Below are 13,931 nucleotides of genomic sequence, written 5' to 3'. Positions count from 1 at the left end.
CCAACCCACTATGAATATTTTGTTTTCATTCAAACGTTCCTTTTCCTAATTCGTCAGTCGATTACTAGACAAAATTCCTCTTTGACTCCAATAGTCTGTTATACAGTGTTTAAAATAATATAGTCTCGCTAATCGTTTCACGTTGTATCATAAAAATCATCTCTCAACATCTACTAGCTAGAAAATTGTTTTATACGAACAAATTTCAATGGAATTATTTAGATCTATCTCTTTCTGTCAAATTTATTCAAACCATTGGTTATTGAGCTAACCACGTGTAAAGAGTTCTTGAGCTCAGTGTTCCAAAAAAGTGCATTCAGTTTTTAAAAAATATGAACAGATGAAACAGAGAAAATACGGAAAGTATTGAAATGAGAGAAAATCATTATTAAAAATATTTAACGCCCAAGTACAGATGAGTTCTGTTAAGTTGATCCCTAGTTTTTCGGTGCTAGAGAGGAGGGAAGTTGAAGGAATTCGATTGCGCATGCCTGAATACTGTATTCCTATTAATAAATAACGGCTTGCTAGGCTGGTTGACTCAAATTGCTGGTAAGAACTCAGGTGGTTGACTAAATGTTATTGCTCTGCAAAGTAGCATCTTGACGATGGGGAAGGGGTAAATCGGACCAAGGATCAACTCATGATACCGTGACTATTTATGTTTGATGTAATTGGGCAATGCTTTGGAGATCATAGAGTATTGATCTGTGCATTGGAGTTGAAGCATATAAGTAAACAATCTTGGGTTATTCAGAATTATTTGTTTGATACTCAAGTTGAGTATTGAAGAGAAAAAAATCACTTGTAGTAATAGTAATAAGTAGTTCGTTACTAGCCTAACTACAAGTTTTCATTGATGAAGGGAGTGTATTCAAAGTTAATACAGCATTCGAAGTCTGTAATTAATGGGATATTTAAAAATAAATAGCCCAAGAGATATATGAGACATTTCAGAAATAGTGCACCAGAGGAAGGGTTGAACACATAAGGTAATTTAAAGGTAATTGTTGGATCAGCTCTGTTCATCTTGAAGTCGTGACTAGCAAAAATACTATCAAAAACCATGGGCGAAGTGCATGAATGGTTGGTAAATTTTTCTTGTTAGACCCCATCGAAAAAAAAACTTGACTGCTGAGTACCAACACTGATCAGTCTGTAACTTATCATTCTTTTAACAATTGTTCAACATATCTGAAAACTACGGAGAGATTGAAAAAAGTAGTAACAGATGTTATCGAGTTATTGGAATTTCAGTTGACCAAAAATACAGTTTTCAGGAACCCTGAGGGTTTTCTTGAAGACAAGAGTCGATCACTGGTACCATATTTTGATGATAAGCTTATTGCTGTTAAATTGAATAAGCGTGTAATAATGAGAAAGATTCAAAGCTCTGAGTTAATATGTGCAACATAAAAGAGAAAAGTTCAACTATTTCTGAAAACACGAAAATATTCTCTTCTACTAGATTAGATCTAATCATGATGTAGTTTTTCAAAGTAGGTAATTCAAGTGTGATGACGATTATTGAATGCAATCTCTGTTTCATCGTAATGTTCATTTGTTATAAAATACCTATAAAACTGTAATAATTTCCTCAGATCACAAATTCTCAAAATATCAGAGCTGGGAATAAGTTACTTGGGAAGGTTAGTGAATTTTCCTGATCATTTGGGTAAGTTATTCGGATGATTTGTACATTAAATATCTTCTAGGTTTTTATTTCGTTCCAGGAAGTGTTTTACACAGCCTTTATAAAAGTTCAATACTTTCACATTATTGCATCGACATAATGTAACCATTATAAGCTATGGTCCGATTCAAAAGTAGATCTCTGCTTTCCGTTGTATTTTGATCTTGCTATAGTAAGAGGATTGAGAAATTATAATTAGAAGGAAATTCCTTATTAATGCTATAAAATACTCTCAAGACTTGAGCTACTGCAAATATTGACAACAGAATAAATAGCTAGATCGAATTCTAAAAACGCTTATGTACAAAAATATATTATCCGGGCGGGATTCGAACCCAGCACCTCTTGATTGCTGGTCAAGCGATCAGGAAGTGAATACAATAACGATACATTTTCCTACTTCTATCTTCAAATTATGAAATAATTGAGAGGATTGAGAACTTATGGAATAACTATTGCGATTGCATCTGCTCGCTTTCTCAATATTTTAATATTGTAAAGACAACCTATTTTTTTCCATAATATATTTTCATCAGCAAATGTCCTCTTCTAGAAGAAGGAAACTCGAAATATTCCAAATAAGGAAATCCAATAGATCCAATTCATAAAGGAAAAAAACGTTTTTTTCTGTTTTTGAAAAAGGTTTATCACTTGGAATAATATTGAATCGTCGTTTGAAAAGTGCTCAAATAATATCTCATACCAGTCACTTTAATAAATTTATCCGAATACTCTTTGTAAGTTCTATCGTCCAATAATGTTTCTCTGAAGAACATCAAACTATTCAAATCCCCATTCTTCAATATTCTTGAAAATTCAGTAGGAATTAATTTTTATTATTTTGGTTTTAATAATTTCTCTATGAAAAAGCATAATGTTAGCACTAGCAGGTTTATTTTAATATGATTACTTTTTGAAAAAGTATAATGTTGTTATTTACAGTTGGATACAGAACAAGCTAAACTATTTGAAAGAGGACAAGATTATTGAGAAAAAGTGGAACAATTCATGCATCCTTCTGTGTAATGAAAAGAATGCAGAATTTCTAGATCTGCTTTGAAGATCTCACAAGATTGAAACTAGTTTGTTCATGTGGAACCAGTTCAAACACATTCATGTGATATGGCAAGTAGTAAAGTAACTTATCAAGATAGCTGTCTAGTCCAAATGCATTTTTTGATGGTGGGTATTTCCAATGCCAATATATATCAAGTATCATTCAATATTTCTCGCTAAAATTAAAACATTTTCGCTAAAATCGTTTCTACTCAATCCCTTCTAGAACCATATTAGCCTACTTCTAATTCATTCAATTTTATTGAAAATTGCTGCTGCCCCAAAGATGATACTATGAAGACAATTTTATATTGCATTTTCATTATTCTTACCACACTACTCATGTTCTGTATTGTTGGCTCAATTTTTCTGTCTCAGTTTTTAGCACAATCTAAAAAAAAGACTTGAGGAAAACATGTCCACTGAAATTAATCTCATTTTTATTATGCTTTATTTTGTTATCAGACTTGAACACTTTCTCAAAAACTGAATCCACTGAAATTTACATTTGATAAGTCTGAAAAATAGAACGGACCGAAAAAACTGTTCATAACTTGTAAGATAAGCTAGTGAAAAAGTTATGAATTTTATAACTTGGGTAGTGAATGAAAAATTCTGTCCGAATCGATTGACGTCTTCAACGTCCAACTTTTATTGCTCAAAAGAGTAAAAATATAAAATTTTAGATTATTTTCAATTGAATTATAATTTTTAATTAGATGCATTTGGGAAATGATTGTATTCATACGATCATAAAAGAACGTATACAGTACATTAATAATATCGGGGCACCGAGCTTCGCTCGTTATTTTTATTTATTGATAAACAGAACACAATATTCTCTAAAATGATCATACTTACTCGCTCACTCACTTTTTTACTATCCACAGCTGTTTCAGCCAAGGATGAATTACCCTTTTAATGTCGTTCAGCGAGTTTTCCCAAGGATGAGACCTAGTGCAATCGAATTTTTATATCATAGACCATATACTATGTTGCAAATTTTGTGAAAATCGTTAAAGACGTTTTCGAGATCCGTTGAACATAAATAACCAGATATAAAAATATACGGAAATTGCTCGCTTAATATAATAGGATAATTTCTCATAATAGTGCTTAAAACACTATGTGCCGGTTGCACAAAAGCCGTTTAAATTTGAACCGTGATTAATTCCACGAAAACCAATCAGAGAAGCCGTCTTATGAAAAAGATCCCTGATTTGTTCTCTTGAAATCAATCACGGTTAAAATTTAACCGGCTTTTTTGCAACCGGGCCTATTTCAATCAGATTTTGACCAAAGAACAACACCTCTTACGCAAACCTCTTGGCCTACTAGCCAAAATATTGGGGTATTTAAATTTTCATATTAAAAATATTTTTCAATTTTTTGTTACATTCAACAAATACCGTACATAATTGAAATAGTGAATTTACTTTTGTAACATTGAATAGCTCAAGAAATATTATCGAATCAGTTTATAAATTTTCCAAATGGGATTGAAGTACTATTTTTCTATGTTTTATTAGAAAACCGTAAAATTAAATCAAAATAACTAAAACATAGAGTTTCTATATTTTTCCCAAATTATGAGGCATTGCGGGAGTTGTCAGCAAATTTTGTCATTTTTTTCTGGTTTTGTTTTTCGGCCAACCTACTGCCTATGGGCATTTATAAGATTCTTTGGTTGTCTGTGAAAATGAATAATTATCGATCAGGTATGGCTATCATTAATATAACTTACAGTGTGTTATGACAAATTAAAAATGAAAGTGTTAAACTCTTTTATGTTCTCCCGCCCATCCCTGTTTCAAATATGTGTATACATTTTGTCATTTTTTTGTTCTGTTTCCAATTTTCAGCACAGTTTAGTCATTCTAAATGAATGATCATTTCACAATGTTGAATTCTCATGTGGGTAAGTGGCTAATTGATTAAACTAGTAATTCAATAGGCCTATAGCAGTATTTCTTCTTCCATATTTTTATACTAGACACTTTTGTATTGGAAAAACTGAAGAAGGCATCTGCTGTTCCAATAGAAAACTATCACTGATTCGAGTAAAATCTATGGTTCGCTTTTAATGCCACAAATAAGCAAACCGATGTTCAAATAATAATAATTCACGTGTATTGTTGAAATAAACTCAAGTTGAAATGGTTGAAAGAATAAATAATTGAACAATGTTTGCAAAGTTCTGAAATCAGTCTAGCTCTGATCGAGTTTTATTTAAGTCTATTTCTTAACGATATGAACTTAAACTTGAATTTTAAAAACAATTATAAAGTGAAAATTCTGAAACTTTAAAATTCAAGTTTAATTTACATAGTGAAAAAGTATGGATATGCAACAGATATGAACTTATTCAGTTTGCAGTATACAAGAAGAGGCTGCTTATTGTTTCGATAATAGGAAATAAAACTTCAAATAATACAGTATAGTTTTCAACCTTTGATCCCAATATATACTCAATTGGAATACGTTGTCCTTGAATATCAAACTGGTTTCTTTGTTGAATTGTGTGGTCAACTCGGTTAGAAATTATTGTAAGGTGTTTGATCTTGCTTCCCCTCCCTGCAACTAGAATTAAGATTGACTTATCGATGAGTAATGAGGACTTTGAGATTTCGGATTTTCTGCTTATCAATGGATTGTGGTTGGCTCGATTTGTAATTCAAATGAGAGTTTCTAAAGCGATAAATTGCTTTGAAATACAACATATTTGAAATTGAAATAGGTGAGATGAAAACGGATCAACTTGATTTTGAAACACGTATAAGCTGAAAAAGAATTTCTGTACAGTACTTTAATATTGTGAGTGTTCCTAAATACGGTTGAATTTCAGTAGGCCAAATTAATAAGCCGCCTGCTAGAGTGGGCCAAATAGCGTTGATGAATGGGTGTCTATTCATTAATAGGAAAAGTATTCACTATAAGCACTCTCACTGATACCAAAAACGTGCAGAGATTTACTACCATAATTTTTTTATTAACTTGTAACTTTTTATTATCACACCATAAGTTCTATAAACTTCGTTTTTCACATTTCAGTGGCGGTTGCACAACAGCCGGTTAAATTTCAACTGTGATTAATTCCACGAGAACCAATCACAGTAGCCGTCTTTTCTTAAGCGCCTTCTCTGATTGGTTCTCGTGAAATTAAACACGGTTAAAATTTAACCGGCTGTTGTGCAACCGGGCCTCAGATTTTAAAAATGAAGAATTCTTAGTCATTACGGTACCTACTCTCAAATTTTCAAAAATCAAGTTAGACCACATTAATTTGGATTCCAGTTTAAAATTCATTTTAATTGGATATCATAACTGATGCACTTTCAATTTTGCAGGTGATGATTATTGTGACAATTCAGTAGTGAGTGACTCCATTCACTTCACAGTTCCGAATGACGTGGTAAAAGTATCAATTTACTAGACTAGACTGAAGCTTCCCTTTAACACTCTCATTATCTGAGTTAATGGCTGCCATAATATTTCTCTATCAAATGAATGAATTGAATTGAATGACTGCCTTTATTTTGACCTAGGAGTGCGAAGTTAGGGCGCAGTCGGCCCTCTCTTACACTTAACCCTCAAGGACGTACCCTTAACCTTAAATGGACGTACAATGTCATATTTTCAGTGGAATTTTGTACAATAATTAACTGTTGTTTTTTCAATGCAAGTTCCTTTAAAAGACTCACTGAAAATATAAATATATTTTATCATCATTGAAGGTGTAATATTTTCTAAGGATTAAAGTTTATTTGTTTATGATAACGTAGTTATGCAATTTATTTCAAACTAAACCAACTTTATGCAATTTTTCTATTAATGAGTACGAAGATAATAAATCTATTTCTATTGCATGAATTTCCATTTTCAACCTTAAGTTCAAACTTTCATTAATTATTATGAATCATTATGGGATTTCGCTACAAATTTATTTATTAACATTCTGTATAGAATGAGAATTAAGTATAATACAGTTTTTCGTTCTGTCTATTACTCTGAAGCTGGTAATTTTCATACAGTAGAATACATTTCTAATTCAGCTCCATATAATGAAATGGATAGTTGACAACATATTTCAAGAATAAATCAAAATCATTTCAGCTCTGGACATTTTAAATCGTATGGAATAATTTATGATTCTAATAATAATTAATTTGATGGAAAATATTATAACCGAAAAAATATTCTTTCTCTATAAATAAAAAAAAGTTCATTCAAAATATACGCTACATTTTGACTATTTGATTTAAAAGTTTCCTTGGTCTATTCACATTACAGTATTTAGCTGAATATTGAAATCTCATACCTTATGCCCATCGTTTTGTCCGTAAAAATTTATTGTAGTCAGCAATAAAAATTGGAAAGTTCTGTAGTTATATTTCCCCATAGTCAGATTTGAAATATGCCATTCAAATAAAATTCATTAGTATTAAAGTCAAGTCATCAGTTAGATGTTCATAAGTTATTTATAAGTGATATTTCTTGGAAACATGATTATGTGTATTGATGATTTTTGTACTTTTATGTTACAGATGAAGTGTTACAATCTCATGGGATACATACAATAGTAACGTAGCTTTTACTCGAATCGATGATATTATTCAGTGACGTCATGAATGTATCAACCGCTGTTTGAAACAATGTTGGCGATTCAATTTACATCTCATGACTTCTTGTTGACTTTGCTGCTCTGAATATTGTACATTCATGATCAACCAGTGGTCGTCAATATTTTTTAGATCAACATTTCAAATTTCCTCGATCTCCTAGGAAGCAAATATTCTATTCCAATTCTCAGTAGAATCAGAATTGAATTTCTATTGACGAACGATAGGTCCACTATTTTTTCCACCTCATCATTATAAGGCGACACGGGTCATTTAAATTGTCACTCTTGTATTACTCCCTCCTTCAATAGTATTTCTCAAATATGTCAAAATTGTTTGGTAAAAAGAAAATGAAATGAGAAATTACTTTTCAGATTAAAATTCCAGGTTGCATTAAAATAATTTCATGGCCATAGATTTATTCATCGTTTCTCCACGGTCAAGAACAGTGGCTTGACATTATTCCCCAAAATTATGTGGTTTACAAAAATGTGTTTCATCGAAACCTTTATAATAGCAGATGAACCGCTTTTTGAATTGGTCCAAAAGTTGAAAATTCATCATCAGCTCCTAGTGATTGAAATTTCTGCGTTAATAAACTTCATTCATACTTGAAGCCATACTTAATGGCAGGTCGAACCAAAATAGTTCAATATCTACATAAAAATTAAAAAATCAAAGTACCGTTTTTCAACATATAAGTTTTGTTATTCACGACATTATTAATTCAAATAAATCTTGTTCACTCACTTAAAAATGGCTTGAAAGCCGAAACATGTCGTGAATAATGAAAAATACATGTTGAAATAGGTTTTTTTTAAATTTTTATGTAAATAAGAGTAGCCCTGAACAAGAAAGTGAACTTAGTTTAGTATCATTTATCCTTAAGGGCTGCGTCACAGTAGATAAGGCTTTCATCGATTTTGAGCGTCTTTCTATGCATTATCATACTTCAGCTTTTCCAACTCATCTGTAGTGCAGCGTTCTATCCTGGTGCAACTAGTGGGTCGCCAAGAGATTTCTGATAGGTCGCGGCGTGACTCTTTGAAATAAAATAAACTCACTTCTATAGCATCCGACACACAATAAGCTTCGGTTGACGTGTAAGGTTCTTTAAACCTTTGGATTCTTGAATCTGCCCCTCTAAAACAACAAAGCATCACTTTTGATTTCTATAGCTTACATATAGATAGTGAAGTGAATGTATCTGCTACCTAGTGGGTCGCGAAAGTGGAAAACATCTAAAGGTGGGTCGCCAAATATAAAAGGTTAAGAATCACTGCTTATTTACAAGGCTTTTGAGGAATTATATGTCTAATTCTCAATTATAAGTCTACGTGCAAATACTTTTTTTCTGCTTTGCATGTACGAGGGTAATTTTTATTCAACCTTCGATTGGCCTTGAATGAGAGACGAATGTATATGAAAGAATAATTTTTTCATTTGAAGTTACTTACATTTATAATTATTCTTCAACATAATTATTGCCGTGGAGCTTTTTACTAATCGACCATCCTACCAAAACCATAAAATGCTGCCGCTAAATGTGTTCAAGTGTGCTCTGACGTTGTTTAGGAGCTCCTCGTTAGTTTGCAAGCCCTGCTCTCAAAGTCATGTCTTGAGGGGGAAAAGTTATAGATTACTAGTGGCCAAGTCAGGTTTGTATGGTGGGTGATCGAAATCATCCCATTTGATTTGCTGGAAAAGCCATGGTTGCACCAGCATTGTGAGGCCGACTTGTCATGGGTCACAACGATTACGGAAGTCATTTCAACTGACGTATTTAATTTCTCTACATTTTCACGCACAATATAATCACTCATAAGGTTTCCTGCATAATTATTCGACTTGAATAATTATTCGTTAGATTGATGTTGAACTATTACCTTTTGCTTGCAAAAACGAATAACGCTACGCAGCTAGCACTTTGCGGGGACTCAAGTAAGGCGGCCATGTTTCAGGGTCTATAACTCGACAACAATTGTACATCTGGCCGCACCGATCACAAAGTGTTTGGTGGGGATCACTCCCCTACAGCTTGTCTGTGTCTTATGATATGTGATCGGAGGTTGAAAAAATGACCCTTGTATATATTACCAATAGAACAAGCATACATGAGTAGATAATTCATCGTCATGTTTAAATGATGAAGCCAAAATTTGAAACGTTGATATGGCAACAGTTAGAAAAAGGTATGTGTATAAATGGCAAGACATCCAGCTCCCCTTGTTCTATGATACATAGCTACGTGGACTACCGGCTTGAAGAGCCACAGCGTGCCCTAACGGCCCTAACCAATGGTTTATCTACTAGCCAATGCATTCTCTATGCTGGTATTACACATTCAAGACCTTATTTAGTCCAGTCAACGAAGGTTTATAGATGAAAAAGTTTGAAAGACAATTTTTGACCCCCCCCCGCTCCCTTTAGGGTAGTAAGGAGGTAAACATGTCAAAAGTCCCCACCCCAGTGCTAAGTTTTTTTTGCATAGACTAGGTATAACTCGAAAACTATGTGTATTGCAGACATTAGCATTATATACAAATTAAAAGCCTCCTAATTCCTGTCTCAATTATTGATATATTGTTGAAAAACTGAAGATCTCACACTCAACAATAAAACTCCTGCAACAGTCGTAGGGAAATGCATAAAATAGTGAAATTATAGGCCTACATCAAATTGAAGAGAATTTAATGCTCGGATATCTCAAACACTATTGAGATTTTGAAAAGAGATATGGAATTATGAGAGATACGGAAAAAGTTGTCAGATGAACGTTGTCGGAAATTTTGTAAGCTTTAACTTTGTATTGTAATAGTCATGTCCGAAGACGCATAGTTTTCGAGAAATATGCGAGAAACAAAAAATGTGATACCTTTGAACCACCCCCACCTCCTTACTACCCTAAACAAAAACTGTCTTCCAAAAATTTCCCTCTATACCTTTTTGAGCATTCATTGCTTGGACTATACTTAGTTCCTACAGTTGGTAATTAATTATATATTTCATGGATATCTGATGACTTGCAAGAACTAAAATCACAGAACTTGTATCATACAGTTACAAAAGTTGGGACTATATCGCCTATATTATATAGTTCTATAAATTCAATAGAACTTAACATTAGTGCTAAGAGTACTGAGAATGACACATTTTTATTTATGTGTGTTATGATTTCTATATCAAATGGTAGTTGTTTCTACAACCGTAATGATGGAATTGTATCATAATAAAATTATTTTCCATACATAAAAAATACATCATAGTTTAATTGAAAGCATAAAAATGTGCAATTTTCAGCTCTAGCACAATGTTCAGGCCAGGCTCGTTGATTGATACCAATTGGTTTAAGCAGTAAAAATAAAAATAATTTAGACTTGTACGGTGATTAACTAACATTTTACAAAATATGTTTGAAACTAATGAGTAGTCTCAATGCATTCAGCAGCATTTTAAAATTAGGCTACCAACATGTAAAACAATCCTAGTTGTTAATTAGTCGATTCAAGAGGGTAATTTAAGACTTGCGATTCTAAATTCAAGACTTCATTATTAACTTAACTGCTGCAGTTCAAATGTAACGCAGTTGTTACTAAAAATAGAAAATGTCTGATTCTATTTCGATGTAATTAGATGTTGATAATGAACTAGGTCAGAGAGATTTAGAACTTCATTGCAATAGATCTGAACTGTTTCTGTACATTGAAACAGTATAAGCTACTTTGCAGAGTACACAGTAGGCTATTGACGCCAATCCATGAAATCGCGCAACAAATGTTTTTATTCATCATTTGTTGAGACTATTATTAACAGTAATTATTATTAATTGTTGCATTTAGGCTGCTTCAAACATACTATTCAACTAATCTTAAATGAGAAAAAGAAGTTCCACAAATAAGGAATAGACCTAAATATTTTCATTGTTATGATTTAGTAAAGCAATAATATATTCATGAAATCAGACAGTCTCTTCACAAATTCTATCTTTGCAAAATTTGGATATTAAATCTTTCAAGTGGAATTGCTTCTCACGAATTGTTCTTTAACTGCGTCAACACTATGATATTCATTCATAGTGAAATTGATAAACAATTTCACTTCAAAGATAATATACACAATTTTTGAATAGACTGATCAACATAAAGATACTTTTTTATTTCAAAAGTTACAACAATAAAACGTCAGGTATAATAGAATTTGATCTCCCAAGTTAGCTGCTATATAAACTTGGTTATAGGATAACAACGCAGATCCTCCAGTCAACAATAAAGGTAAGTGCCTCGCCTATAGAATGTGTATTACATTACTGATTCTATTAGCCTTAAATTTGGTGATGAATCATGAAGTGCCTATCGTGAGGTCCACGTTATAATGGCAGTGGAGAAAGATAGGAGATACTCTGACTTGTCACTGCCTTCTATAGAGGATAGCTGATACCGGTATAATATCTGATGCAATATCACTGTTAATTCTTGCTTGAAATAATCAATTATATTTTGTTGGTAAAGAAAATATTTTTTAATGATTACTTTTTCATAATTGAGATTGAATATTTTTCAATTATATTTCTACATTCTTAAAAACGATCTGGCAACGTTGCGGAGTTAGAAAAGGATAGCGCTATCTGCTTTGTGGAATGATAGACAGGGATAACAACAGCAATATTGATCAAATACTGCCATTATAACGTGGACCTCCTCACTATAGCAACATTTGGTTTGTCAGAAGATATTACCTAATGCTTTTTATACTTTAAGGTGAATTTTCGTTTATGCGTAAATGCCGTCGCCGACTACGACAGGGTGAGGATCTCACATTGGGTAGATTTCAATTTGTCTAAGTAACCTAGATTATGTTTAAATGGGGCAGGTTGAGTTTATACCTTTAAATTGCAATATGTTGATATTATTAGAAATTTTCAATTCTTTAATAATAAAGACAAATAATGAAAAGTTATTTGATCAGCTGTTTTATCACACTTGAAATTTGGACAATATGAATGTCAACAATGTTTGCCGTCATCGACTGCGTACTGAAAAATAAGTAAAGCACGCTGTACACAGGGACAATGTAGTGGCTTCAACTAGATATTGCGGGAGCACGGAATTGGAAATGTACATTATTTGAGTTTTGGATATTTCCAATTTCGCGTACCCGCACAGCTATTGGAAGCTACTTTTGTCCCTAGGTGCAGGCTGCTTGAGATCTGGGACGGTTAAAGAAAAATTCAGAAGTTTTCTTACAGCGGAAAAAGCTGATATACACTACACGTGCTATGCAATAAATTCTTACGTCTAGTAAGTGGGCAGAATTTTTTAGTGAAATAGCCTACCTAATTCTAAATTATTCTGAAACAAAAAAAAAAAATCGAAATTCCAAGCACGGAATGGTGACATCACGCAGTGAAGTGAAAATATAATTCACACGAGTTCTAATAGGACTATTCCCACTCAGCCCGCCGGGTGAGTATGAATGATATCATTAGATCTTATGGAAATTATATTTTCACTGTTGCGGATCCAGCTGTACTCAGCGTGGAATGGGAGGTTGAAGCTGGATTTCCACATATCAATGGAAGTAAGTGATCTACACAGTGAATTATATTTTCCATAAGTTCTCAGACTGCTCTCACTGAGCAGAGCCTTCCGAGTATGAATAGTCCCATTAAATCTTATGGGTATAATATTCCCACTATGCTGGTCAATTTCACTACCGTATCACTGATAGATGGGAATCCATCTTTATAGTCACGTCAACTTTACAGCCGTATTGTTATTCTGCTATGTAAGCTTCAATAATTTAGTATATTTAGATGAATAGATTTTCAACAGTAAGGCTAGCTACACACACATCGATTTTTGTTCGTAGGATATTTTTCCGTCCTTATGAGTTCTATTAGATTAAACAGTTGATTTCATACAGATGATGTTTGTCAAGTTCCGTTTAATCTGATAGAATTATTAAGGACGGAAAAATATCGTACGAACAAAAACCAATGTGTGTGCAGGGCATTAGGATGCGTTGTACCGACATTCCAACAGAATAAAATTATTCCTAGTATATTGGGGTAAGAATTGTCAAATATATGTTGGTGGGAGTTTGATGTAGGTAGCTTTCGATGTAATTGACCGAGCGAAGTGAGTTCTAAGATTCAAGTCGACGGTTTGGCATTTCTCTTAATGTTCAAATGTTTATATGTTGCGCATTTACGGCGAAACGTGGAGATTTTCATGAAATTTGACAGGTATGTTCCTTTTTTAATTGCGCGTCGACGTATATACAAGGTTTATGGAAATTTTGGATTTCAAGGATAATATAAAAAGAAAAAGGAGCCTCCTTCATACGCCAATATAAGAGTAAAAATTAGACTATAGAATTATTCATCATAAATCAGCTGACAAGTGATTACACATAATGTGTGGAGAAGCCAGTCTATTGCTGTATTTCCATAAGGTCTATAGTTTCAATCAGGTACTTGTGGATGAGAATACTGCGTGAGGTTTACTGTTCACAGAACTACTAGTATTGCATGATATCACGTCAAGAACACTCTAGATTCGAAA

General features: G+C 32.9%; 1 long non-coding RNA gene across 2 annotated transcripts in view; it reads left to right on the top strand.

Annotated features, from left to right (window-relative positions):
* Window positions 1-9,433: 9,433 nt before the first annotated feature.
* LOC120349062 overlaps window positions 9,434-13,931 on the top strand; it is a 52,921-nt gene continuing 48,423 nt past the window's right edge. For both annotated transcript variants that reach the window (XR_005570281.1, XR_005570279.1), the window contains exon 1: window positions 9,434-11,639. This is a non-coding gene — a long non-coding RNA (uncharacterized LOC120349062). The remainder of the gene's footprint in view (window positions 11,640-13,931) is intronic.

The sequence above is a fragment of the Nilaparvata lugens genome, chromosome 1 (assembly GCF_014356525.2).
Source record: "Nilaparvata lugens isolate BPH chromosome 1, ASM1435652v1, whole genome shotgun sequence".
NCBI classification, from domain to species: domain Eukaryota; kingdom Metazoa; phylum Arthropoda; class Insecta; order Hemiptera; family Delphacidae; genus Nilaparvata; species Nilaparvata lugens.
The sequence above is the reverse complement of the archived record's forward strand: the minus strand, read 5'-3'. Positions and strand labels throughout refer to the sequence as shown.